Source organism: Thunnus albacares, chromosome 7, assembly GCF_914725855.1.
Source record: "Thunnus albacares chromosome 7, fThuAlb1.1, whole genome shotgun sequence".
Lineage (NCBI taxonomy): Eukaryota > Metazoa > Chordata > Actinopteri > Scombriformes > Scombridae > Thunnus > Thunnus albacares.
In genome coordinates, this window is record NC_058112.1 from 24,187,828 (window position 1) to 24,215,374 (window position 27,547).

General features: G+C 39.4%; 1 protein-coding gene and 1 long non-coding RNA gene across 8 annotated transcripts in view; one reads left to right on the forward strand and one right to left on the reverse strand.

Annotated features, from left to right (window-relative positions):
* Positions 1 to 27,547, forward strand: part of shisal1b (shisa like 1b) — a 107,593-nt gene that overhangs the window by 40,418 nt on the left and 39,628 nt on the right. For 4 of the 6 annotated variants that reach the window (XM_044356248.1, XM_044356249.1, XM_044356247.1 and 1 more), the window contains 2 exons: positions 3,210 to 3,311; positions 21,957 to 22,226. The gene's annotated coding sequence lies outside the window, so the exon portion shown is untranslated. The remainder of the gene's footprint in view (positions 1 to 3,209; positions 3,312 to 21,956; positions 22,227 to 27,547) is intronic. The other 2 variants (XM_044356252.1, XM_044356251.1) reach the window with 2 other exon arrangements.
* Positions 1 to 27,547, reverse strand: part of LOC122985524 — a 110,512-nt gene that overhangs the window by 38,523 nt on the left and 44,442 nt on the right. The gene's annotated exons all lie outside the window — the stretch shown is intronic.

Consider the following 27,547-nt stretch of genomic DNA (forward strand, 5'->3'; position numbering starts at 1 on the left):
AAATCATTAAAAAAAACATTTTTGTAAGCTGCCATGTCGCCTACTTTAGATTTTTAGTGCAGATAATAAAGACTGCATGTTGTCATGACAGCTTCAACAGATCTGTTCCAAGTGCAGGTATAACTACAGTGACAGTACAATCTATTAGACATCTTTTCTTACACTTAGAAATCACAATTTTAGCAGAAAATCAGAGGAATACTATATGTAGTGTGTGTTTGGAAGCAACAGGATCATGGTGTTGGATGGGAGTAGTAGCAGTGTGCCCACACCAAACCTGAATCCTGCTCCCACTGACTACAAATTAAACCAGGCTGTCTGCTGGAAGACTTTATGATTAGTTGCTAATCTCTCCTGGAGCACAGCCATGAGTGATTAGAAACATGGCAGCAAGAGCTATTGCTTTAGCCATTACAAAATATAATGAAATGTCCTACAGTATATGCAGGGTGCAAAATGAACTTTTTGTCCACCAGCGAAATGGCTAGTAAATGTTAATAGATAACTGTTGTTTTTTTTGGCTGGTCAGTGAAGCAAGTATACCAGCCACTAGCATATTGTACCAGCATTTGGCTGGTGGCTGGTGCTAATTTTGTGCCCTGAGTATATGGCTTAATTTGATTCCTCCACACTGCCTATTCTGTATCCAAACTTCCTGTGTAAACAAATGGATGCAGGAAAATAGCAGGTGATCAGGTTCGATGTAAAGTCCCACATGGACCAGTCCTGTTTTGAAATTGTTGTTGATTTTGACCAGTTGTAGACTGTTCCAGATTCTTATAACTAACCCTGACCACGTCATACCTACACTTACAGCAATCACCTAACACCTAAACATAATCATTTTAGCATTCCACAAACAGATTATCATTTTATCTGTTTTAAACATGTTGATTTACCCTGTCGGCAGTATAATAATATCACCTAATTTATCTTAATTACTTCTGTTCCATGAATAATCCGCAGTAATAATATTAATAATAGCTAGTGAAGGAGGACAAATAATAATGATAGAGAGTTGAAGAAAAAAAAAACATAAGATGCCCACTGGTTCATCCAGGGTTTCTGATCAAGTCACATGTAAGTTTCTGTGACTTTACCCAGATGTGCATGACAGCTGCCTGAGATCTTCCATTATAAACAGCCTGGCGCAGGTGTCTGCCTCCTCTCTGATTCATCCTGGTAATCTCCCTGACTTACTGCTATTTTCAGACTAATTGATGTCTGAAAAGCAAACCCGTCCAGGTCCTAGAATAGATCTGACTTCCACCCACTCATCTCGCCAGGAATCCAAAGTGGCATTTGTCCAGTGCTGCTACTTTCCTGTCATTACGGGTACAACGTATGAATGCAATATAGTATGCTTGCATGAGTCACGAAAGCCTCTGTTTATTGGTGTCACACACAGGCACAAGGTCCCCTGCTGTGTTCAGTAACATATTAGACACGTAAATACCAACGGGGATTGTGTTGTGAACCTTTTTTTTTTTTTTTTTTTTTGCAATCGTCAAGAATACGTCATTGCAAAACAAGCACATCAATTTAAGTTATTTCCTTTAGAAGCACAAAGGAGACAAAACTGTTCCCTCATGCTGTGAAAATACCTCCCAAGTTTACAGTGCAATTCGACAGGCAGTCCAAGTGGATGTCTGTCTACATGGGGGCTCTCTCTGTGAAAGCAGATGAAAGTGTTAGAGGGGCAAAGGTGGACTGGATAACAAGTGGCTACCCTGACCCTGCCTGCTGGCACTTTGGGCTGTGTTCCCGTATTACGCTCACCTGCTAGTATCTCACCCCAACCCCCAACCTCCACCCCTGTCAGCCTCTGATCCCTCTCTTTTTTCCCCATCTGCACACCCAGTTACAATGGTCAAAAATAGAGCACTCAAATTACAGTCTTGTAGAGCTTAAAATAGCCAACAACTGTGCGTGTGTGTGCATGTGTGGAGAGAGTGCGGATGGTCCTGTTTTTGCGTCAGCTCTGCCATGGCAACCAGGCTTTGCTGGTGAGCGTCTCCCCTTCTTCTTCAAACATTTCACTTCATTAACATCAAAGAAACTATCCACACCAATACAGCTAATTGCATTCTGTTTGTGGTATGTTACATAATAATCAAGCATCCAAACATGCAGATTGAGGAAGTAAACATTGATACATGCAGCACACACGGGACAGTGGAGACTGACAAGTATTACATGCAGGCTTTACTTGTTCCTCTCTCCCTTTCTCTACATGTAGAATGTGTATAGTGACTCTATTAACCAACCACCATGGGTCACTTATACAGATAAAGGCTAATTGAGGTTGTGTGAAATTGAAATTCAGTATTAAAGGAGACAAAGCAGAGAGAGACGAACACAGAGCTTTTAATCATTGCAAAATGATGAGAAGCATTACTTTAAGTGGTAAAATGTTGATAGAATACAGGCTGAGTGTGTCAATTTTCTGTTAAGTGTTGGATGTCTAGAGATGCAGTTCTGCATCACCAGCCTGGTAAGACATTCAGTGAGTTACTGCATATGTTTCAGAAGAAGGAAACGTTAAGCCAGTAATTGTTCGATCGATGTTTGTGCCATCAGTGCCGTACTTGGACTTGATTTGTTGCCCAGTGCTTGAAGACGAGCATGGAGCCGCACTGAATACCAAGTATCATTCTTAATCTGTCATTTCCGTATATCAAATCTGCTATAACTTATTTTTCTGCCACTTGGGGGAAGCAGAAAAAAGCTGTTAACACAACACTGACATATTATCACTTTTTATGTTACATATTTACACATTCAGTGGACAAGCAGCAACAGGAGCATTCATTTGAAGTCGTGTTTCTGGCCTCTTGATGAATTTTAGTCTAATATTAACTCTTCTTTTAGCTCTGTTTTTGGTTTCTGCTATATTCACAAGCTAGTCGCTAACTTTGTCTGCCTGTTATTTGGTGCTGGGAAGGTAGTGGGTTTTTAGAGCTTTATTTTTTTGCTGAAAACAGCAGCTTGCTGTGGCCAAAAACGATGGAGTGAACCAAAAGAATAAAGTAGCAGTCTAGAAAACCAAAACAATGAGCTGAAAGAGGCTGAAATGCTCTGTTGAGCTGAGGAGAACTGCAGAGTGACGCCTTTGCATTAAATTTAGTCATTTGATCCATTGTTATTCTGAAAATATCAATTATAGCAACTTTCAGGTAACTTTCGGTTGTGTCTGTTTTTCTTTATAGGATGAGATTTACATACAGGTACTGACCCTGGCACATCTCACAATGGAAAGAGTCCAGCTCCTACTGTGGAGTTTTATTGCAGAGCCAGCACAGTGCACAGAGGTAAGCTCAGTCCTCATCTTGTGTGGTAAAGCCACAAGGCCAATCTATGTAAAAAATACACTCTACAAATTTAATAATGGTTAAAATTCAGACACTGCAGGTTTGATAAAAATAAAATACAGGTCTTACAACATTTAAAGGTGCAGCGGGTAGAATTTAGTGGCTTCTAGTGGAACAGACTAGAATATAAATTCATAAGTATGTTTTCATTAGTGTATAATCACCTGAAAATAAGAATCATTGTGTTTTTGTTACTTTAGATTGAGCCCTCTATATTTACATAGGTGCCAATTTGCACCGCCATGTTTCTACAGTAGCCTAGAACGGACAAACCAAACTCTGGCTCTAAAGAGAGCATTTCGCGTTTTTCGTGGCCCCACCGCTTGGAAGGAGAGGGGAAGGAGGAGGGATATTCAGTTGGATGCAGTCCACAACCTCAGTGCTAGATGCCACTAAATGACGCACACTGTTCTTTAAAAAAACTCTTCTCATGAATATCTCATGATCCATGTCAGAGCAAATGTTAAATTCCATTCATCCAATTTGCAGCTGCCGTTTATTTTTGTGGATATCACTGGATTTCATTCTGCCATTAATCATAAATCATGCAGCATGTTTTCAGTGAGGTTCTCTTAATGTGCTGGATTCCTCAGAAAATTCTTTAATGATAATTGGAGGGATGGTTTAGAGAAAATTACACCAGTGTAGGCTCGTGCACCATATGGCACCAGTGATGTCGCCCACCTCAATGAGCCTAATGGAGAGCACTTAAGACTGAACAATTCATTGCAACAAAAGAGGTGTTTTTCAGTAATTAAAATGCTTTTAAATGAAATAACTTTCTATTTGTTAATCTCCACTTGGCTGCTTGTGTTCTGTGAAGCATATGGCAGCTGCCTGTCGTAGCCAAATGGTAATCCCTGCATGCAGGGTTCAAAATGAACTTTTTTGTCCACTGGTTAAAGGGCTAGTGAATGTTCAAATTTTACCAGCCACTCAATAGATTACCATTGGGTTTTTTTTGGCTGTTGAGTGAAGCAAATCTACCAACCACTTGCATATTTTACCAGCATTTGGCTTGTGGCTGATACTAATTTTGTGCCCTGCCTGCATGTTGTCAATACTCATCTGTCATGGGCCTTCAGTGTGCATTCAAATTGCACTTGTTTTTTGTTTTTTTCTTCCACCATTCAGGTGCATCTGTGCATGTGTGCGTAGGTGTGTGTTTACCTTCCAATACATAAGACATTTGGCTTGGCTGTTGCCAAATCCTCCTACAGTCTACTGATCAGCATATGTTGTCATTTTACTTTGAGATTCAGTGAGCTTGAAAACAGAATCAAGATGTTTAGTGCTTTCACTCACAAGGAGGTAGCAATATGTAAATTACCCATAAACCTATAGTTTTACACTGTGTGAGTGTAAAACCTCCATAAATCTAGTAACACCAGAAAAACAGAAATCCTACATACTGTATAATTAAACAATAGTTGTATAAATGATGCATGCACACAGACACCATGCATCATTCCATACATAAAACTGAGATGTAAAAAGACAGAATATGCACGGTTCTCTAAAGTGATCCAAAGGTGTGATGATAAGGTGGAGAAAAAAATAAATAATCTAATGATAAGAAATAGTTTGTTAAGGCTGCGAGCCAATTTCACTGACTGTCATTTTTTTGTTTGTTTTGCAGTCGTCACTGATCTGTAAAATACCCATCAAAGCCACATAATTTTGATTCATTACTTCTGTAATTCATGCTTTATTGCTAATCACTTTATAAATGCTGTTTCAATATAAGTGCTATAAACTAAATCGCTGGTTACCTTTCCGATGTTTAGTAATGATGATTGGGATATCACCGCTGATGATGGTTTACAGGTAGGCTACGCCTGATTAATTGATGATATGGGAGCTATAAATAGCCATGCGTAATGGTTGTGTGTTCAGGCATTATTAATTCTTTTTAACGAGGTTGCGCTTCTTCTTTGCCGTTCTTTTAATCGACAGATCTGACAAGAGGTGCAGCAGGCAGAAGTATCTACATTTACGGGTAACTGTGGGAGTGGAAATTAGGCTCATGCACGTGAGCTCAGTTTCACAATGATTTAGGTTTATAAAACAGAGACATGCGTACACACAACTTAACAAATCTCATTTAAGAAGAAACTGTGTCCCCAGAGTGTCGATGTTGTGCGTCGATGTTTCAATTGATCGCTATACTGTAAAATTAAATTTTAACATCTTGCATTTTCTAAAAAAATTGAACCAAAAGTAAATAAGAAGCTGAAAAGCATTGAGCATTGTCAGCATGTAGCGGTTACTACTCTGCATGCTCAAGTCTTCCAAGTGTTTGGTCAGAGCCCGTGTGTAGTGTCTGTCTTCTGTCATGTTGAGTTAATGTTTTGTGATTCATGACAAATCAAATTCAAATCACCTTGTCTGCTTCTGCCAAAGCCTTAGAGAGGGCAAGAGAGTCTGTCTCTCTCCTCTTCCTCCCATCAGTCTCATACGCAAATTCTTACACACACACACACACACACACACACACACACACACACACACACACACACACACACTGAAAGACACACACACACACACACCAAGACAAAACACAGACCCTGAGGTGCATTAAGTCTAAAGAATTGACAGATGGAATCAAACAGTGAGAAAAGATGAAAGACAAGGCACAATATGTCTGCTGTGTGTGTGTGTGTGTGAGCGCGTGCGTATATGATCAAAGCTAATTTCGCCTTTCCTCAAGGCGATCCCAAAAAACAGTGTCACTGTTCGCTCAGCAGAAGCTTGAGTGTGAATACATTGCTATGATTAGAATTGCACTATTATTCAGATCCCAGAGAAACTAACACACAACTCCCAATGCAGGATGGAAGGGGAAATATTTCAAGCAGCATAAAAAGCACACAGGGCTTTAAGAAAAAGATCACTGTAGCAGCAATCAGTATCTATAGATTGATATTACAACAAAGAGAGAAGTCAAACAGGCACCTCTAAATGCCAGATTTTGGCAACTTGTGACACAAAATCATAATTCTTGTCTCGCTTGAGGACACTTGGTGGGAAATGTCATAATTTCACTGCATCATTTCACAAAGCATATATCATGTATATAATGAACAGGGTAATATATTTGCAAATTAGATTTTCGTTTATCACCTTCTCCACCCTGTAGAGTAATCTCTCGATGCCCCGTGGGTGATTCAGTACCGAGGTTGAGGACCCCTGAGCTCTACCGTGTTCATATAAATGTCGATAATTCAAATATTGTCACAGCACAAGGAGGGAGGAAAAAGATGATTGATATTTGCAGAGAATTTACGCAGGGCTTATATCATGTCTCCGTTCACGACATTTCTCTGTAAAAGATGTATTGCGGGTCTGCTGGGAGCGATGAGATCTAAACCACTAATAGATCTCTCACCCATCTGTCTCAGGGTCTCGGGGAAGCTGGATTCTTAATTGCACACTCTTTTCACGCAACATCATATTATTACGCTGCGAGCTTTAAATAAAAAGTCTTCGTAGTTGTAATCTACTCTACGTACATAGAATGTATTTATTGCATATCTACTTTTTGTAGTAACTCCTTGTTGATAAGAATACACAATGATAATTCTACATAACACTATTTGATTGCTTTTTTCCTGTACTCAGTGTTCCCTGTTCTTTCCCGTGAGTTATTAAAATTATATTGTTGGTTGCACAAATGATATTCGGGTTGCTGATTCTTTCTTGGATGATTTGACAGCTTTGTCATGTGCAGCCAAACCCGAGCACTGGATGGCATAACAAAGGTTTATATATGAGAGGAGTCTGCTTCTTTTTACTGCATGATGTTAGGCCGACTACCACTTTAAAGTAATCCAGGAATGAGCTGGCAGAACAAATGTAGCATGTCAGTTGAAGTCCTCAGTAAGTTTTTTCTCTCTCTCCTGTGGTAAGTAATGCTTTTATGTGATAGTGTATTGATCCTCTGAAAAGAAATCCCTTTGCTTTTTTGTCTCTCTCCTCTGGGAGTCAGAAACCCTGGACTGGCAGAGGTTTGTTGTGTTCAAGGACGCTTCAGTAGAGTGGATGTTTTTTTTGTAGGCATGAACTCGAGTTTCCAGTTGACAGACAGCTGTAATTTACTGCACTTTGGAGCAAGAGTAAATCATCCTAAGTCAATAAAACTTATTTATAACCCATAAAACTATTTCAAAAATATTACAAAAACATGGCAAAAATCCAGGGAAAGGTTTTGTATTATCATGCTTCTACTGTGCCTGGTCTTAGGAAAGAAAAAGACAAGAAAAAAGAACTCCAGGTCCTTTTTCCAGATGGATGGATGAATAGATGGATACATAGACAGATAGATATTAGTTCTTTCAGAAATTCATTGTGTGCCATACAGCAATTGTCAGACAGACAACTACGATACCAACAAAAAACAACAACAACAGGACCGACAACAAACAACAACAGAACACCTCCACATAATTACAGACCTGGTGCAACATATCACTAAAGTGTTCTTCTTATTATAAGGTGCAGCATCCTCACACACAGAGGTTCAGTTATTTTTGTCTCACAGTTGGTTCAGCAATGCAATGCTGGTAGGCACGAAAGATCTGTGAGCCTGCGGCACATCAGAGCTTTCAAACACAGTGAACAGTCTTCAGTGGAGGGAGTTTGTATCATGGCAGTAGTGGAAAGTAATTAAGTACATTTACTCAGCTACTTTATTTAAATTCATTCTTGAGATACTTGTACTTTACTTGAGTATTTACATTTTCTGCTATTTCATACTTCATACCACTATATTTATTTGACTGTTGTAGTTATTTTGCAAATTAACACTTTAAAAACAAATTATCATCGGATCACCTATAAAAAATTACTTGCTAGATTAAACTACACAACAGTCTATAGTTAAATTTAACTTAACCTCAACTAGCTATATTATTAAAATTGAAACCTAAATGCATGAATACTAATAATCCAATAATGTATACACCATAATATATAACATATAGAAAGGAACCAGGAGTACTTTTACTTTTAATACTGTATTTTGCTGATGGCACATATGTACTTTTACACAAGTGCATTTTTAAATGCAGAACTTTTACTTGTAACAGATTATTTTTTACATTGTGGTATTTTTACTTTTACTTAATATGTCAAAGATCTCAGTATTTCCTCCAAAATTGTACCACGGACGCTTACCACAGGCAAAAAGAGAAGCTCTGTTTTTAAAAAAAGAGTAATTGTAGTGGGTTTAAACCATAGCTACTGTGTCAGTTTCACAAGTAAAAATTAACTGGTAATGTAGCATGAAGTGGAAGTATTGTTGCTATAGTAACCTGCAGTTTAATATGTCTCATGCACTGAATTAGAAAAGTGGTTAAAACTTTGTTTCAGGTTTCCTGTGATATTTCAAGGGGCATTTGTTTAGAAACAGATATTTTCTGGAGCAGTGGTATAATTATTTTTACATGTTAGTTCACAGCATCATTAAGAAGACCAAGAACATGATTAGGTTTTATTGATTATGCTAAAATGGGTCCTTTAATGGTTTGTTCACATGCTTGTTTACCTGTAGATGTCTTCGACATGTTCTGTTTTATTAGAAAAGGTGATTTGGACAGTAATTACATGAGCTTATATTTCATTCATCCAAGGTCTTATCACATGACCTTCAATTAGTCACTCTGCAAATGGTATGTGACTCTAATCAGTCTGCTTATGATTGACAATTAGGCTGGAGCAGACTTGACACACACACACACACACACACACACACACACACACAAACACAGAATATTGACACACTGTCATCACTCATCTATACAACACACAGATCGGGCACAAACATGCTCTGATAACATGTAAAGTAAGCTCACTCCTATGTTGAATGCACTCACCACCCTGAAATATATCAATAGGTCAGAGAAGGTCTAGTCAATCAATAGTTATGAATTATTCTGAACAAGGCACAAAATTAGCAGCAGCCACCAGCCAAATGATGGTAAAATATGCAAGTTGCGGGTAGATTAGCTTCACTCACCAGCTCAAAAAACAGTGGTAATCTATTGAGGGACTGATTCTGATACTTCATGCTCTTTCACCACACACACACACACGCACCTCACACTATTATTTTCACCTCCAGTACTTGCAGCTCAAAATACTTCCTTTATACCTGAAGAATAAGTGTCCCTGTAGTAAAATAACATTTCTTCCAAGCAAACTCGCACATTCTCTGATTTGACATCTGTAGTATTATCAAAACTACTTTTGGGATTTCTCAGTTTAGCAATGTATGCTGTATAGTTTATTTTCTGATAATTCTAATTGAGGCAGAACAAGTCGTATCTGTTCAAAAACTAGTAGTTCCAACAGTTTGCTAATGCTATTCTCATCCAATTTTCGCTTTTTTATAAATAGACCAGAATCTTTGAAAGACTAGAATGTACAATAACTTACACTCTCTATAGGCAGAAGGATCCTTCAACGCTGTAACACACACACACACATACACATACACATACACACACACATACACACACACATACACACACACACACACACACACACACACACGTTGTAGGAAAGTCTACTGTTTTCTGTTTCCATCGTTATAATTGTTGTCAAGCCCCTTTTTACAATTGTGAGTTCTCTGAGTTTGGTCCTAGCGCACTTGCCGTAGTAGATGATGTCATACTTCCTTAAGGCAAGATCCGTTGTCATTCTGCACATTATCCATGGGTGAGCAGTAGGGGATAACTGTTATGTGTGTTCATGCACAAACAACCACACACACACCTACACACACACTACACACACACACACACACACACACAAACACACACAGATATCCAAACCAATGCCTTGTGCTCATCCATGACCCAACGAGCCCAACGAGTGAACACTGATCGGAGTATCTGTCCTTAAAGGAGCTATCAATCCATCATCCCACAGATACTATCTCTATCTCACACACACGCACACACACTGAGGTCAAAGGTCAGCTCATCAGTCATGAGGAGCGTGCTACAAAGTGCACTCACATTCACATCCCCAGGTCGCCTGATTTTATGCAGCTAGAGACACACTCAGAAACACAGTCACAAATACACACAAGGGGGCTCTTGAATGCGACTGAATAGCTGTCTAACGACCATATGCAATCACATCAAAAGGCTCTTATGCTGACTGACAATTAAAGTGCTGATCATTATTCCTTCTCTAATCAACAACACTTTTAGAGACAAGAACCGTAGAGACAGAACCACAGATGTCTCCTTTTTCTTGTTCTGTTTTTCAGAATGCATCTTACTTGTGCCATAGATCTTTTTAGTTCATATAAAATATTTAGTGAGTTATTATGATTAAACGACAAGTCAACAGACATAAAAAATTGATCGATTTATGGCAATATTTGTAAAAATATCTTTCATATTAGTGTAGATTCCATACACTACCTATTTTGAGTGTTCAAACAGAGGGTAATGGTTTAGGGGATTTAGGGGTTTAGAAGGTAAGGAGGCTGGTGACAGTGTTGTATTTTACAAGTTACTGTTATCCATAAATTTGTCCAGGAAGCACTGCAGTGCAGTAGCAGTGTTGTAGTTACAGAGGAAGTTTTGGTCCCCACAGCAACTGTGCATTGTGTAGCTGTGTCCCTGAGCTATTACATACTGATTCATTTGAAGTTGCTCTGTATAAGTATGTCTCTAAAAGCCTCCAGTGTAAACATAATATAAATAGTTCCTTGCGGTGCTCACAGTCTTTGTGAGCCCTTCGTCGAGGACTTCCTTTAAAGCCTCAACGGACATTAATGTTTGTGTCAGCGAACTGAACACCATCTCAACTGCTCTTCTCCATTTCGGTGAAAGGCAGCTGTTACATTTATGGAGAATCAAAGGAAGACTCAAAATGGGGCTCTAAGAATACAAAACCTTCACTGTGAACTGGAGTGCAGATGAAAGTGTATAATTTAACACTTTTTAAGTTATGTCACCATGGATTTTTACATGATTTATCATGTTTAAATAGCTTTTAGGTTTATATCAATAATTTGCAAGTTGGTTAGCAAAAGGTTTTTTGTAGTCTCAGAATTTATGTCAGTGGTAGTTTATGCATAGTCATCAATTATTGTTCAGTTTAAAATTTGTAACTGACTATGCATATAAGTTTTTCATACATACATACCTGTAGACATGAATGTTTGTTTGGTTTAAAAGAATTACGTGTTGTGTTATTCTATGTTTTTCTTATTTACATGAAATCCCATCAACAACAACAACAATGCATTCATTGGTTTCTTCATTTGTCATTTGTAGTTGACATTGTGGGTGTGTGTGATGTGCTACTGAGTGTAAATTGTATTAAGTGTCCTCTGGTACAGCACATCAGATGGTAATATTTCTGTTAAGTACTATTCATCGTCCCTTACAAATAAAAACATGTCACAAATATATAATGTTGTTGTCAATATGTCAACCAGTGCAACAGTCTGGCTCATTGGTGTGTTTTTAACAGTTTTTAGACAATAATGAAGGTCCATGACCCAGAGGAATCAGCTTTATGGCTTTAGATACACAGGCAATATTTGTGAGTAGGATCAGTTCAGTGTTGGTTTTTGTATTTTTGTAGATTTGTTAACAATGAGAACATAGATTATCGTGAGCCTTATCCAGATAATGAGTTTTTTTTTACAAGCTGATCTTTTCTAATTTTTAACACTCTATCACTGGTTTGATTTTTGCTGTAGCTGAATCACAGCTCTCTCACATCAGAGCTTCTGTGAGAGAGGCTTGATTGTATTGATTTCTACAAACCATTTGTTCCTCCATAAGCAATTATAAACTGTGAAAAGTAGGCATCCAGAAAACTGGCAAGGTGTTGCTGACGGGCCATAACTTCAAACTGTGAAACCATGTTGAAAAGACCCAAAAAAAAAACACAATACATGATTTCTTCAGAGAAAGAGAAATTACTCAGATCAAACAAACTTGAGGACAATTTTCAAAGTTTTGGTTGACAGAAAGTGGGGAATAGAATAGTTACGTAATAATGTCATTTTTTTAATACATACTGAAGTCTGTCTGGAAAATCTAAAAGCACCGAGGCTTAGAGCAAATAAACACAAGCTGGAGATGAATTGTTTCAAGGTTGGCAAAGACTAATTGGATTTCTTGGTAGTGGACAAAAATGTTCAGGTCAGGAGGTCAGTTCGTGTCTTGGACCTGCATACTCTTGAACATGTTTTACTGAACAGAAAAGCAGACTATCAAGGCAGAAACTATTTTCATTACTCTAAACAAGACATAAATGAGCATCATCAGATTCTTATCGCTGCCACTGACAGTTAATTTGACACTTCTTGCTTTGTGTTTGCTCCGGAATGCATTTCTGTTGTCAAAATATGATAAAGGAGGTCATTTCATCACGTGTTAGGTCCATCTTTCCTCCCAGAAAGCACACTGGATCAACAAGTCGGAGGGTTGTGAATCAGTGTCTGAGACACGAGGAGTCAGACTTCCTGGGGCCAGATGCATAAAATTCTGCATAAATTCATGACTAAAGCTGTACGCATAAAGTCAGAAATATCCATACACATTCTTTTCACCAGATTTGTAAACGCATGGTTCTGTTTTATAAATCTCATCATCTTAGCATCCATATCATTAATTCATCATATGGACCTGTAAACCATCGTCAGCGGTGATACCTCAGAAATTTAATCAATGATTTGTCTGTAGCTCTCATATCTAAACAGACTTAACAACATGACGCCACCACGAACAGCCTCTGTGGTTCAGCTCACTCGCATTTTGTGTTAATGTCTTTTTTTTGTACTGTTTCTACCGAACCAACCAACTTTTACTTTTGCATGAGAAGAACAAATGTTTCCCTACATCTATACCTTGAAATTTTGATTCCCACTTCTCAAATGGGAAGCATAATGACCCATGGAGAGTTGGCCTATGCCTGTGCCCTGAGGCACACGAGAGGGCTACAGGCTGGAGAGCTTGTGCATTTCCACAGGAGAGGATTACGGACACCTTTACCAGCAATTTTTTTATAAAACCTTCGCACCATTGCAAACAAAATGGACGAGCTGCAACTTGCAACCAAATCATTGACTTGTATTATCATGCAGTGTGTTTACATGCACTTGAGTAACCAGGTTACTGTCAGTTTTCTCCAGAAATCTGATTTCTTGAAGCTGGAGCGCAGGATCTTTGTCTCTTTCTTTTGGCAGTGAGAGTATTACAAAAACACTGTTGACACGTGCTTATGTCATAGGCTCCGCTGTAGCCTACTCCATCACTACTGTTGCGGCTATAAAACATTGGATAAATTGCTTTGAGCGTCACACAACCCCTGTGAAATGACTCAGAATTTGATCCATTAACATTGCGATAACATTTGGAAAGTCTAGAAGAGCCGCACGGTTGAATTATTTTATCCCCCTTCAAGTTAGCAGAGAGCTAACGGTAAGTTAGCCACCGCGGCTGGCAGAAGTCTGCATTCATCCAGCCAACGCAGTCAAACCTAACACCAGATTAAAAACTCCATCACACTGTGAAATACAGAGAGATTTATCTGGCGGTGATAATCAGCATTCATTGATAATCAGCTTAATCAGCATTGTGTGGACTCCTTTGACAAGGGCTTGAATGTAACAGACGTTCATTTATATGTAAAAGTTCTGCACTGCAGGTTTAAAGATGAAGCAGAAAGTTCTTGAAATACTTCTTGGTATAAAAGACGACAACTTTATTTCTAATCTAAAACTACAAAAAAAGAAATAAAAAAAAAAAGATAAAATTGAACTGGATTGTCAGTAAAAGCTATGGAGGCAGCAGAGACAGCAGCTTTCTTAAATCTTTAGTTTTATCAGAGACCGCTGAAGCTGCTTTTAAAAGTTTTTCTTTCTTTCTTAACTTGACTGGATGTAAAAAGTTGATGGGATGTTTCTGAACTTGTATGGTACATTTTTAGTTGATATGCCCCCGATTCTTTAATTTATCTCCCTTCTCTGTGTTTGATTTTAGACTCACATTCCTTACATGACTTTGTCAAGTTAAAATCTGTCAAGATCCTTAAAAGCAGCTCATCTACATATTCGCTGCTCATAAGTGTTACTACAGACACTGCCATTTTTACAGCCAACTACCCTGAAGCACTGTTTCATTTCATTATTGACGCTAAAAAGAAAAGACAAAAGAGAAATCCTTTGCAGCCAGTGGGTCTGGCAGAAAGTGGAATTGGTCTGGGCGAGAATCCCTGCGTTGCTTTCTCACTAATTCTCCTGGACCAAATCAACAGTAAAGACATCAATCGCCACAAAAGACGCGCTTGCTCTTGAGGTGAAGAGGAATTAAACTTTGCACAAAAAAAAAAAAAAACAATCTCTGGGGAGGATATGTGGTAATAATGCATCATTTTTATTCACAAACACAAAAGTAATTCCAGCGCTTTATGACAGCAATAACATCATCTCTGCTGTGACGGTGACTGTAACCATGACCGTGACAGGAGCTTTGTTCATTTTTGAAAGCTTTTCCCTTAAACCTTATACAAAATTTACATGGACCTTCAGTTTCATCAGTCTCCATCTGTTTGACTGACAGCTGCTTTGCCTATTGAGCCTTCAGAGTGAAGTATCATGATAGGTGCCAGTGCTCTGAGGCTTTGTTGTTTATACACAGGCGAGGATGAAAAGAGCAGATATTACTATTGACAGCTGGTAAATATTTTATGGAGCTGTCCTGTGTCTTCTGACATTTCTGCTACCCTCTTCATCTTCTGAATTTGTAGTACAAAAAAATTTTTTTAAGGGTTTTGTTCCAAAATGATTTACTTATCATTTAAAAAACAGACACGATTTCCTCCAGTTGGCAGGCACATTATGGTTTAGGAGCCATCCTTTAATAAATTAGGAGTCTTTGCCTATAAACATGGTCATTTTGAGGACACAGTCCTTTAGGTTGTCTAATTTTGGGTAGCGTTTTTCTTTTAGACACTATGTACTTTTTAGTACTTTTTTTTAAACCCCCTCATTTGGCAGTTGGCCTCATAGCACGATGTGTAAATCTTTTTCTCCTCTCTTATAATTATATAACTCCATGTAGGGGCAGCTTAGCCACAACATTTAATATTTCAGATCCACAAAGTAAACACTATGTATCAATAAACAAGTCTGTACTTTTGCTCCATATCTAGTGTTAAGTCAATAAATGTTGAATAATTAGCATAGAAGAATTGGAGTCATTTATTATCTTAACAGTAGTTCAAAATACCCTAATTAGTTTATGATAGAAAGCATTTAATGAACAGACTACAGAAAGGCTGCAGCTAGCAATTCCTTTAATTATTGATTAATCTGTCCATTATTTTTACAATTAACTGATTAACCATTCAATTTCTAACATTAAGTTTGAAAATTGCTTGTTACAGTTTGCCGCAGCTAAAAGTGACATTTTTAAATGGCTCATTTTGTTTGTCCAACATTCCAAAATAGGGTTGGACTGATGTAAAAATTTTCAAACTGGTTTGATATTGAGCCAAATACCAGACCAGTAATACTGAATTTTACCACTCAGTGTCGCACATGACTCAACCACTCCTGAGCAGAACATAATGAGAGCCCATGACTGAGAGTGTAGCGGCACCACATTCGACAACTGAGTGACACATCATGATTTTATTTCTCACAACAATCATTCAGCTTCACTTTTCTTCTTGTGTTAGGGTGCTGTATGCTATGATGCTCGCCATGCTAACTAGCTGCTAGCCACTGTGCAGGCTGGTAAAATGATCTGTTGTTCCCTTTGTATCAACAGGTTGTTTTTAAAACGTAAGCTGCTCTCAGACTGTCGAAAGCTGTAAGCAGCCCGGCTGTGTTTATCTGGGTGAGATCTGCGCCATTAGCCCGGGTCGGCCTACCTTCTCTAGCTCGTCTTTGGCATCCAGCTGGGTAGCCAGCAGCAGCCGACTCTGTCAGTGTCACAGCCCCCGTGTGAGATGCTTAGACGTCTCATAATGACAAATGCTAGTTCAATTGGTTCACATAAAATCAAACCAGTTTAAGCTTGTACATCAGAATAGATATAAAACAGAGTAAAGCAGCAAATCTTCACGATTGAAAAGCTGGAAAACCTTGATAAACGACTTAAGCAATTTATCGTTTACAAAAATTGTTGCTGAATAATCTTCTTTTGATTGACCAATTTAATTATTCTTAATATCTAATGTCTCAAGTTGGAAGACCAATCTAGACACACTGCTCAGATGGAAGAACAGTCCACCATGATGGTAAAATGAAAAAGTGACATTACAGCTGACCTGGAGCTTAGCAACATGAAGGCAGCTGCAAAAGTTTGAAGTTTGGACAGAGTGACTGTGAGAGAGCAAAGCTATTTCAGTGTGATGCCAGGACTGATTTGTCACTTCACATGCAGGAGGGGGTGACATCGATTAGACATACGACTGAATCACAGAAAACAAAACCAGAGTTGAGGTATGACTCAAAACCTGTCAGACAGCCTTTCCTTTTTCTGGCTCAGACTAGGAATAGTCATCTTGGAGGTTTTACTCCTGACTCCCATCAAAATCTCTTATAATCCATCCACAATAATTTGATCCAAAAATACTATTTCAACTTATATTCTGCAACAATGAAAGTTAATTTCTCTGTCTGTCAATATTGCATTATAATCTGACTTTATAATTCCCTCCAGATGTTAATTTTGGTATGAAAAGCTACCTCTCAGCTCAGAATAACAAGAATCCAGAGGACCATAAATGTTCGCCTGTTCAGCAGCATATTAGTGTGTTCACTAAGTTTGTTTGTTTTTGGAGGGGAAAAATGATTATCCTAATATTTCTCAGATGGCTAAGCGGTTTATGATTGAATCTTGTAATTGCTGATGTTAAGTGACACCCCATTGCTTTCAAGATGGGGTATACAGCTTTGCAACAAGCTACGCTACCTTCGAGGCAATTAGGAGGACACACTTCCCCGAATGAGGAAAAACACATGGACTCATCAGGGGATTGGCTAACAGAGAGCTGATGTGTCTGATTTTGTTTTGTAAAGACTGTCAACAGCAGCACAGAGATAAAAGAAATAAAAGATTTGTGAGCATGAAAAGTTGTTCAGGAGGAAATATGCACAATGTACTGAATTAAGTATTATATGAATTAAAAACTGTTCTATGCCTTAAATCAGGCATGGTGCCTGAGAACTTTAACCCCTGCCAACATGTCATGATCATAGGGGTGGAGGGAGGGAGTTGAGACGGGGGGTCCTTATCAGCCTCCCCCTAGTAAAGGCCCAACAATGAACAGTAAAAAGTAAGAGCTCATTTCAGGAATTAAATGACCAAATTCATTTTTCTTCTTCCTTGCTGACCCTTTGAATTTAACCAAAGCAAATGCAAAACTACACCGAAATGTCCAAAAGTGCCATTTGATGATTGGTAGAGTCATTAGAAAGCTGCGGGATGCATGTTTCCATTAGCAACATCCATCTAAAGACCAGAGGACATGCAATGACTTGCAAGGATTTGCTCAATTCCCCATGCCTCCCCTGACCTCTATCTAGTGCGCTTAAGCAGGGCCCCTGAGAAATGCTTGACAACAACATTCACTCTCTTTATTGCCATGGGACTACACAGCATCAGCTGCAGGACACTAATTCATAGCTGGGCTACATTTTGCATAAGACCCTAAATTCATTTTAAAACCACCACTACAGAATCCCTTCAATGGAAGGTAACCCAGCTCAAGAGGCTTGTGTTGCAGAAGGGAAAAATATCCTAGGGAGGAAAAAAAAACAAGCTTTTTCCAAAAGTCATTTCTGCACTTGGACCATTTAATACAAAGCTAAGCTGAAAGCTCTTTTTTTTTGAAGATTGAAAGTCACATCTGTATCAAATACCCTGCTGGTTTAATGGTGGACCGTGTAAGCTGATCCCCAACATTTATGAAGCCTCCTAAAAAGATTCAAAGAAATCTCCCGGAGCTTGGCTAAAAGGAGGAAAGGGCACACTAGACAAAAAAAAACAGAACTATCATCTGAATCTGTCAGAGGCGAGAGGAACATTTAACAGAAACAATAAAGGGAACTGAAGTAGATCATTTTAATTCCATCTGTAAGAAAGAACAGGTATGTTGGAGGTGATGAACGCTTCCATGCTCACAGCCGTTTGTATAATTAATGAGCCCAGCTGTGTGGAAGACAATTCAAGCAATGAGCTTGTCATGAATACAACTCCGCACCTCCAGCATGGCCAATGACAAACTCTGTGTGCTGTGCAATCCATTGAGAAGGCACACACCTCGAGGTGAAACTACCATCTTTGCCTTTTGCCTCTGCAGAAAATTACTTATGTATTTACAGTATGAAAGACATCAGTCTACTTGCTGTCTGATATATAGTCATCAGAGACATTGTGACTAAGTGCTGCCAGCGAACAATTCACGCGGCTTCCCTGCTTTGCATTCATTTATCATGACCTCATTTCCAGAGTACATTTCAAGCCGCTCAATATTTCATAAGAGTTGTAAGGAAAATGTGTAATATTTACTATCTGGCTCTGTAGGTGAGCATTTCCATATACAAACAGCAATCCCGGAAAGAATTTCATTTCTTCTCTGTAGCAAATAAAATCTACCTTTAAGATTTTCTGATGGTTTCATGTTTATTTTCACATTTATGGTTTTGAATCACATGCAGCGCAAATGAACAGTGATTTAAAAAAACAGATTTAGGCTGGCTGTCTTGTTTGTATTTTCACTGAATGTTGGTCACAGAGGGAGGGCGGCACTAAAGATGGCATGTGGATGAATGTGCTGGATTGGAAATGACTAGCTATGAGTAGTTACAGTTATTTCCTCTCAACACACACGAAGTCCACATGCAGACACACAAACACATGCTCAGTGGATACGCTCTATCGACTGTGCACACTTCCTCCTGGCTGAACATCATACGGCCCAATCCCCACTCAACCTGCCTCAGGCCTCCCTGTCGACCCGTCCTCCTTTTGTCACAAACTGGCCCTTATATGAGCTCCCTCCTCCTGCTGCATGTGGCCACGTGTCCCGGAGCATCACCCGCCAGCCGAGACGGCACAGCTACCCACAGTGCTCCACGGGAGCACCTCTTGCTCACCCGGTCAGCCGGCGAATGTGCAGCGTCAAGATGACAAGGCCATATGTTCATTCCCTTCTTTTCTCCGCTCCGGAGAGATTCTCTATGGTTTCATCTGTGGTGTGACTGAGGGACTCTGTCACTCTGCCCGTGGCGTGTGTGTCTGTCTGTTTGATTCATGACATTCTGACACTTTATCAACATAATTGAGGAAGCTGTCAGGTTAGCCTCTGAATCACCTTTCACAGATGTGTGTGACCTGATTGATCCACCGCTTCATGTTCATATTGACCCAAGTATGCATCACACTCAGGGGAGACACTTGGGCTCTCTGGCTGCCATGTCACATCAGGAATCAGCAGAGCAGAGAAGAAAGGCAGAGTAACAACGATACAGCATGTACATACAAACTGTGCTGCCACTTGCAAGACCAAGTCACCAGCAGCCATGTTTCCACTAACCTATTTTTATGGGCATTTTGAAGTATCAAAATAGAAATGCCAAAATTCATAAAATCCTCCTCAATTTAGCAAAAAAGTTTAATGCCTGCTTGAGGTGGATTTTGGAAAAGTTGAAAAAAAAAGAATTTAAGTGCAAAATGGGTGATAGAAACGCATTTGTCAAATAAATAATGACGTAGCAAACGTTTAACTCACATGACTGATCAGCTGTTTCCACTCTCGGCAACTTCTGGTGTCTCCAGATAGGATGAAGCATGGCCAATATTAGCTGACATGAAGGAACAATTACAACTTGTCCAATGGAAACAAATTACCGAAGACCTCTCTCCATTTTTCTCTCGTCAAGGTGATATAACAATTTGTTTTGTTTCCAGTTGGCAACCTCTTCTTCTTCTACTCTGTTTACTGGCAGATTATTTAAGCCTATGCCGCCATCTTCTGATGAAACTATGTGTCGCGTAGCTTAATTTATTTGCTTCAAAGGCACCTAATTCGCATTTTCCTTTTTGCGACATTTCGCAAAGAAGTTCTCTTAAACTTCTCTTGCGAATCTAATGGAAACACGGCTAGTGACAATTCTGTTTTTTCTTTACAGCATTAAATGTTACAAAACCACCAGTTCGCACCAGTACACTGTTTACTCGTGAAAAATGTGACTTACTGTACAAACATTTCACATCAGTTTTGTTGAACAATAACTTCTCAAGTTAAACTGAATTCAACCTTGCTATTCGCCTAAAGGTGGCAATGAAATTCCACTCATTCCCATAGTGCCCTCGAGCAAACCAATCTGCTCTCTGACTGCATAATTAACCAGAACCTGGTCTATCAACAAAACATTAATATGCAAATGCAGTACAGAAGCAACTAATTTTTCAATTGATTGATAAGTCTGTAAAATGTCAGAAAATCATGAAAAATTCAGATTCAGAGTCACTGAGCACAAGGTTACATCTTTAAGTTGCTTGATTTGTCAACTAACTTTCCTAAACCCAGAGATGATCAATTTCCACTGATATAAAAGAGAGAAAAGCAGTAAATTTTCACATATGAGAAGCTGGACGCAGAAAAAAATGGCATTTTTGCTTGATAACACTTTAACAACTAATTGATTATAAAAATTGTTGTCAATAAATGTTTTTTGGTGATCAACTAATTGATTAACTAATCTTTAAACACTAAATTATAATATCTCATAGTTTAGGGTAAATTTGCATTGCATTAGTGGTAGTAGAGTTAATATTGACATTGCATTGTTTTTCTATTTCATCATGCTTCCACAGACCAAATACTTTTAGCACATCACAGTTTTAGATGATGCATGTGTGACATGCAGCATGAATGCACTTTTCATTTTTTCTCCTCGTGTGCACAAGCCATGCAGTCCTCTCTCCAGACAATATATCGGTTAATTTTGCATATACATGCAAATTGCAGCAGTATATGTGTATGACTGCTTGGCTGACCAGGTTGTTTGTATATTTGTACTGTGTTTATCCGAAATTAAATTGCAGCACATTCCTTGTCAGTGGAATAACCTCTGGACAGGCAGTTCTTTGGGTGTTAGGAGAGAGGAGATGTGATTTGCTTTCACCAGAATGCTAATAAATTTAGAGACAGAAATAGAGAGTGAGATTGTATGTGCAAGCATGCAAGAGAGAAAGGCTAAAAAAAAAAAAGGCATAAAACGCAAGGGTGATTTCACTCATGAGGGAAGTTGAGCGCAGAACTAACAGGAAGTCTTTTCCCTCAAGAGGAAACCAAGTGTTGTGGCTTCTGTCGAGGAGGAATGCGTGTAAAGGAGATAGACAGTGAGATAAACAGGAGCTCATACAGTATAGAGGATCCCCCTTCCAGTACATACACAAGCTCTCTCTCCCTCCCTCCCTCCCTCTCTCACTTTCTCTCTCACTCGCCCACTTACTCAGTATCATTTAATCTCTCTCTCCCTCCCTCTCTCTCTCTCTCTCTCTCTGCCTCTCACACACACACACACTCTCTCAGTCGCTGTGCTCTGACGGATGGGGATACACTGCCAAGGAGGACTTAGGGGCGAGAAGAGTGTGTTTCTTTTCTTCTCTGGTGTGTTTTCTTTCTCTTCCGCCTGGCTTCCCTCATGAGCTGTTAATTCCAGCCCTGGTCCCAAGGATGAGGAGGATCTATTTGTGAGGAGGACGCGACAAAGGAAGAGGGAACGAGGAGCAACAGGGTGGTAAATTCAGAGAGCAGGAGTGAGCGAGAAGATCTTTGCTTTTCATCCAGGCTCGGAACAAGGTTAGTGAGGAAAGCTGGTTATCGTAAAACAAACACTGCCTGCTGTTATTGCTTTACTGTTCTTTACTTTGTTATCTCTAACAAGACATTTTATATTCATGTGCTTTCCATCCCTCAGTGTCTATTAAGGCTTAAATTAAATATCCTCACAGAGCAGTTTTCTTGATTTCTACACAGTTTTTTTCCCCCTCAAATTAAGTCTCTTAGTTACATTTTAGAGTCTCTGGGTTGGTTACTGAAGTTTCACTCTCGGTTAACGCTACAGTGTAATTTCCCAAAGGTACAGTATGAGTCTCAGGTGGAGTCTCCTTTGGTAAGGTAGCAGCGAGTGAGCTGCAGGAAAAGGCGAGGACAGCTCGCTCTCATCGGTGCTCCTCAGCCATCACTTCACACAGGAGGCAATTAAGTAGGATTGGCAGCCGACGGTGCCGGTAACTTGGAAACAGGCGTGAGGGAGACGCATGGTGGCACATGATAGGATTTAGGGGAGAGAGGAACTGAGGAGGAAGGAGATTCCCTTTGTTCATTCACACAAAAGCCTGCTCCTCTGTGAAAAATCCTCCTCTCGTCTGTGTGTGAAAACTGGCCCGCGGGCAGCAGTTGTGAGCTTTTATGATTCTGCATGACAGTGAACATTGTTTGAGTCTGTGTGAACTATACTTGCATGTGCATAGAAAGTGTGTGTGTGGCTGCATGTGTCTTTGTACGTGCACATGGATGATACAGAGTCTCTCTAGAGTCTATTGAAGTCTATTGAGCCCCCATGTTTAATTACTACAAAGTGTGAAATTATTCACACTTTGAATTACTAGTCAAACAAAAGGAGAATAAGATATGTTATAGAAAACATCATGGCCCCTTTAAATATTGTGATTTATTGATGAACCATTGTTCAATTTTCTGTAATGAATGGATGAATAGTTGTATTATTTACGCAATAAACAAGCTCCCTGAGGACTCTGCCTTTGTTCAGGCTTTATTTATTTACACTATGCAATTGAAAATTCTCATTGAAACCAATAAAAAAAACAGTCTGCTCACTTTTTGTCACAACGCTGTCTTGTAGGCATTTTTCAGCGTGGATAAGATATGTGAGCATAGACGCTGAGGTTGGCCTCTGGCTCCTGGCAACAAAGGCCTCTGACGCAGGCTTGAGCCAGCTTATGAACGGTTAACTTTTTTAATTATTCTCTGTTAGGTGGAGACCAATTTGATGAAATATGTATTAAAGAAGAAGACAGGAGAGTATTGTGTTTTAAGTGTAAACACAGGTGGAGGCACATAGGGTAATTATTCTGGACTGTGTGTTTTGACACAAAAGGAGAGACATTGCATAAGCCTGAGCTCTACTATCCATTAATTTCAGTGACGGTGCAGTGTTTGTCTACATTCAGCAGGTTGTCTTTATACAAAAACCCCTCAAGTAAAGAATTTGCTTTTAAAAAGGATCAGAATGGTGCAGTGACCGTCCTGCCTTTGTGTTTAGTCTGGACTTTTATGTTAGTGGACGTATGTTTTTGTCATATAATCACAGTCACCTCCATGGGAGTGACTGATCATTGAGTGAGGTCAGGAGAGTCAGGTCTGGTCATCAGTCATCAGGAGAGGACCGTTTCCTGTGTGGCCTTGTCTCAGGTACATACACAGCTACAGTAATGTGCCTGTGTATTGGGCAGTTATAGTGAGTCCATCAGTGGCTCGCTGACTTTCCCTACTAGGAGGAGTCATTGACATTGAGAATGTTAATGTCCGCTTGGTGCACACATTATGATGCACATACTCTATGCACACTCACATTCCCCCAGGCATATAAGCACACAAACACATGCATCTCTGAATGTGTCCACACACACACTAGGGGTGTGAATCACAGATGAACTCATGACACTATCACGATATTCTTCCCACAACAACAATATATCACAACAAAGGCAATTCTGCAATACACAATATATCACAAAGAAATAATCTACGATATATCACGATATCTGTAACTGAAGAAAAAAGAAAAAAATATTTCAAAGAGCAGGAAATAGATAATGTACAACGTTTATTAACAGTACATTAGATTCACACACAAAGGAGTTTTTGGTGCCTGAATTTCAAGTTAGGGTTGCAAATTTCATGCATTTTCCTTAACCAGTAGTTGAACACATTAATCAATAATCGATTAATTATTAATAATTAATTAAAAAAAAAAACCCTTCTCAACGCAGCTAGTAATTGTACCTCTTGAGGGGATGCAATAGCCTAGTTCATTGTAGTTGAGTAGTTCATGAAATCCCTCAACGTCCACCACGTTTACAGGCATCATGTCCTTTTCCACCATAAAGCAAAGCCTCTGACTTATTGTCTCTGCACGCACATCACTACAGCCTCTTCTAGCTAACACAGTTTGTTGGGAGGATGGCGTTCCACTTTCGACTTGCACTGCAAGTACCAGGTGCTGACTTTTCAGGTGGTACAACATTGATGGTGTACTGGAGCTGTATTTTAAGACAGTGTTGCAATATTTACATTGAGCATTGTCCTCTTTTACATTGCAATACTTCCACGCTGTACTACGTTTTGTCCTCTTCACCTTGCCTCATGATTTCTGTTTCTGATCGTTTCTCCTTTTGTTGTGTCAGTAGTTTTCCTGAACTGCAAAAGTGATTTACGCCCTCTTGTGGTATAAGAGTTAACATACAGTATGTGAGCTCCGCAGAAATTGTACACAAAACATGCAAAGTCTTGGTAAATTGGTTAAATTCTTAACAGCAATCAATCTATTAATGATTAATCATTAACATCCCTATTTCAAACATAAAAGTCAGAGGTGCAGAGCTGAAATGAATACAACTGTGGTTATCATCATCTCACAGATGGTGGTTCTTCTCATGGTCCAGATGAGGCAAAAACTCTCAGCTATACTGAGCAGCATTTCTGTGTTCGACTATCAACACAGCACACCTAATCCAGCCATATATCCAGACATATCAGGGTGCAGACAGCGAAGGTTATTTAGGAGAGCGTTTCAGACTTGATCTTCAGTCATGGTCAGATTGAAGTGTGTCTCAAGTTCATCACACACTGACAGAGGACAATTTTTGACTGGAAATTGAACAGTTTGTCAGACCAGCTATGTTACTCTGCATCCCCAAATCTCTTTAATGTAAAACACTTACAGAAAACTAATTAGCTAATAAACTAACGAGACTTAACATCCCATTAAATCTGTATGAGCTATAAGGAAACACTAAAACCCAATGGAACCTCTTTATCACACACATACAAATACGTTACAGTTTCACTAAGTATTTCATAATCTGCTGTTTATTTTAACTCAGTAACTTTCTTACAGAAACCTTTTCTGTTCGCCTCCAACACAGTGAAATCAGAAACTGATATGAAAATCCCTCATTTACAAAGAAAAAGAAAAAGACCAAACAAAAGTGTACAGCACAGACACACAGAGGGAAAAACTCCACACAGATCAGCATTATTGCAGTGGATACTGGCTCTAAGTGAATGACCCTGTCATACCTCTCAATGGCCACAAGGGGCAGACGGGATAACCGCGAGGAAACGAATGAATACATCAATTCATATGAGAATGAGTCTGGATTCATGAGGTGCTTCAAGTCCAAATACATACAGTGCTAAGACAGTTTTCACAGTGGGTTTATCTGTTTGAGCCAGAACCCCTGAGGTACTTTTGTGTAATGCTTCTCTTATCAAAGTACAACTGTAAAACACACTTGCACCTGTTTGACATTCATAGAGAAAATTGAGAACACTCTAGAGGTGGACGGGGCCACATGAGCCCTGCTGAAACATCCACAACCACCTGAACAGGCCACAAAGAATTTTAAAAAGTTGCTCTCTTTTCCACTACCCTTGTATGAAAAAAAAATCACCAAGGCAACCGATGATCATTTCCACTGTCAATTTATCAGTTGATTATTTTCCCATCACAATTTTGACACAAAAGGAGAGACAGTGCATAAGCCTGAGTTCTACTGTCCATTAATTTCAGTGACGGTGCAGTGTTTGTCTACATTCACCAGGTTGTTTTTATACAAAAACCCCTAAAGTAAAGAATTTGCTTTTAAAAAGGATCAGAATGGTGCAGTGACCGTCCTCACTTTGTGTTTAGTCTGGACTTTTACATGTTAGTTGACGTATGTTTTTGTCATATAATCACAGTCACTTCCATGGGAGTGACGGAACATTGAGTGAGGTCAGGAGAGTAGGGTCTGGTCATCAATCATCAGGAGAGGACTGTTTCCTGTGTCGCCTTGTCTCAGGTACATACACAGCTACATTAACGTGCCTGTGTATTAGGCAGCTCTGGTGAGTCCGTCAGTGGTTCATTGACTTTCCCTACAAGGAGGAGTCATTGACATTGAGAATGTTAATGTCCGCTTGGTGCACACATTATGATGCACATACTCTATGCACACTCACCTTCCCCCAGGCATATAAACACACAAACACATGCATCCAGGAATATGTCCACACACACACAAAGGCAGAATAACACATACAGCAAGCCTGTAGTACACACTCACACACACACACACACACCAGGGGAGGCGGAGCAGGGAGAGGCATCGTGACCGGTGGCTTGGCAGAAGCCCTCAAGGTGAAAATTTTGAGTGAGGAGCATTTCAAATTCAGAACAGAAGATCAAACTGGTGTCGAAACTGCAGAGTAGCTGGCGGCACCAGATGCAGACAGTCTTTTGGCAGAGGAAGAGTTTTTGGTGCCTGAATTCCAACAAACATAAAAGTCAGAGGCGCAGAGCTGAAATTAATACAACTGTGGTTATCATCATCTCACGGATGGTGGTTCTTATCACGGTCCAGATGAGGCAAAAACTCTCAGCTATACTGAGCAGCATTTTTTTGTTGACTATCATCACAGCACACGTAATCCAGCCAAATATCCAGACATATCAGAGTGCAGACAGTAAAGGATATTTAGGAGAGCGTTTCAGACTGATCTTCAGTCATGGTCAGATTGAAGTGTGTCTCAAGTTCATCACACACTGACAGAAGACAATTTTTGACTGGAAATTGAACAGTTTGTCAGACCAGCTATGTTACTCTGCATCCCCAAATCTCTTAAATGTAAAACACTTACAGAAAACTAATTAGCTAATAAACTAACGAGACTTAACATCCCATTAAATCTGTATGAGCTATAAGAAAACACTAAAACCCAATGGAACCTCCTTATCACACACATGCAAATACATTATAGTTTCACTAAGCATTTCATAATCCGCTGTTATTTTTAACATGGTAAAATAAAAACTTTTTCTGTTCGCCTCCAGC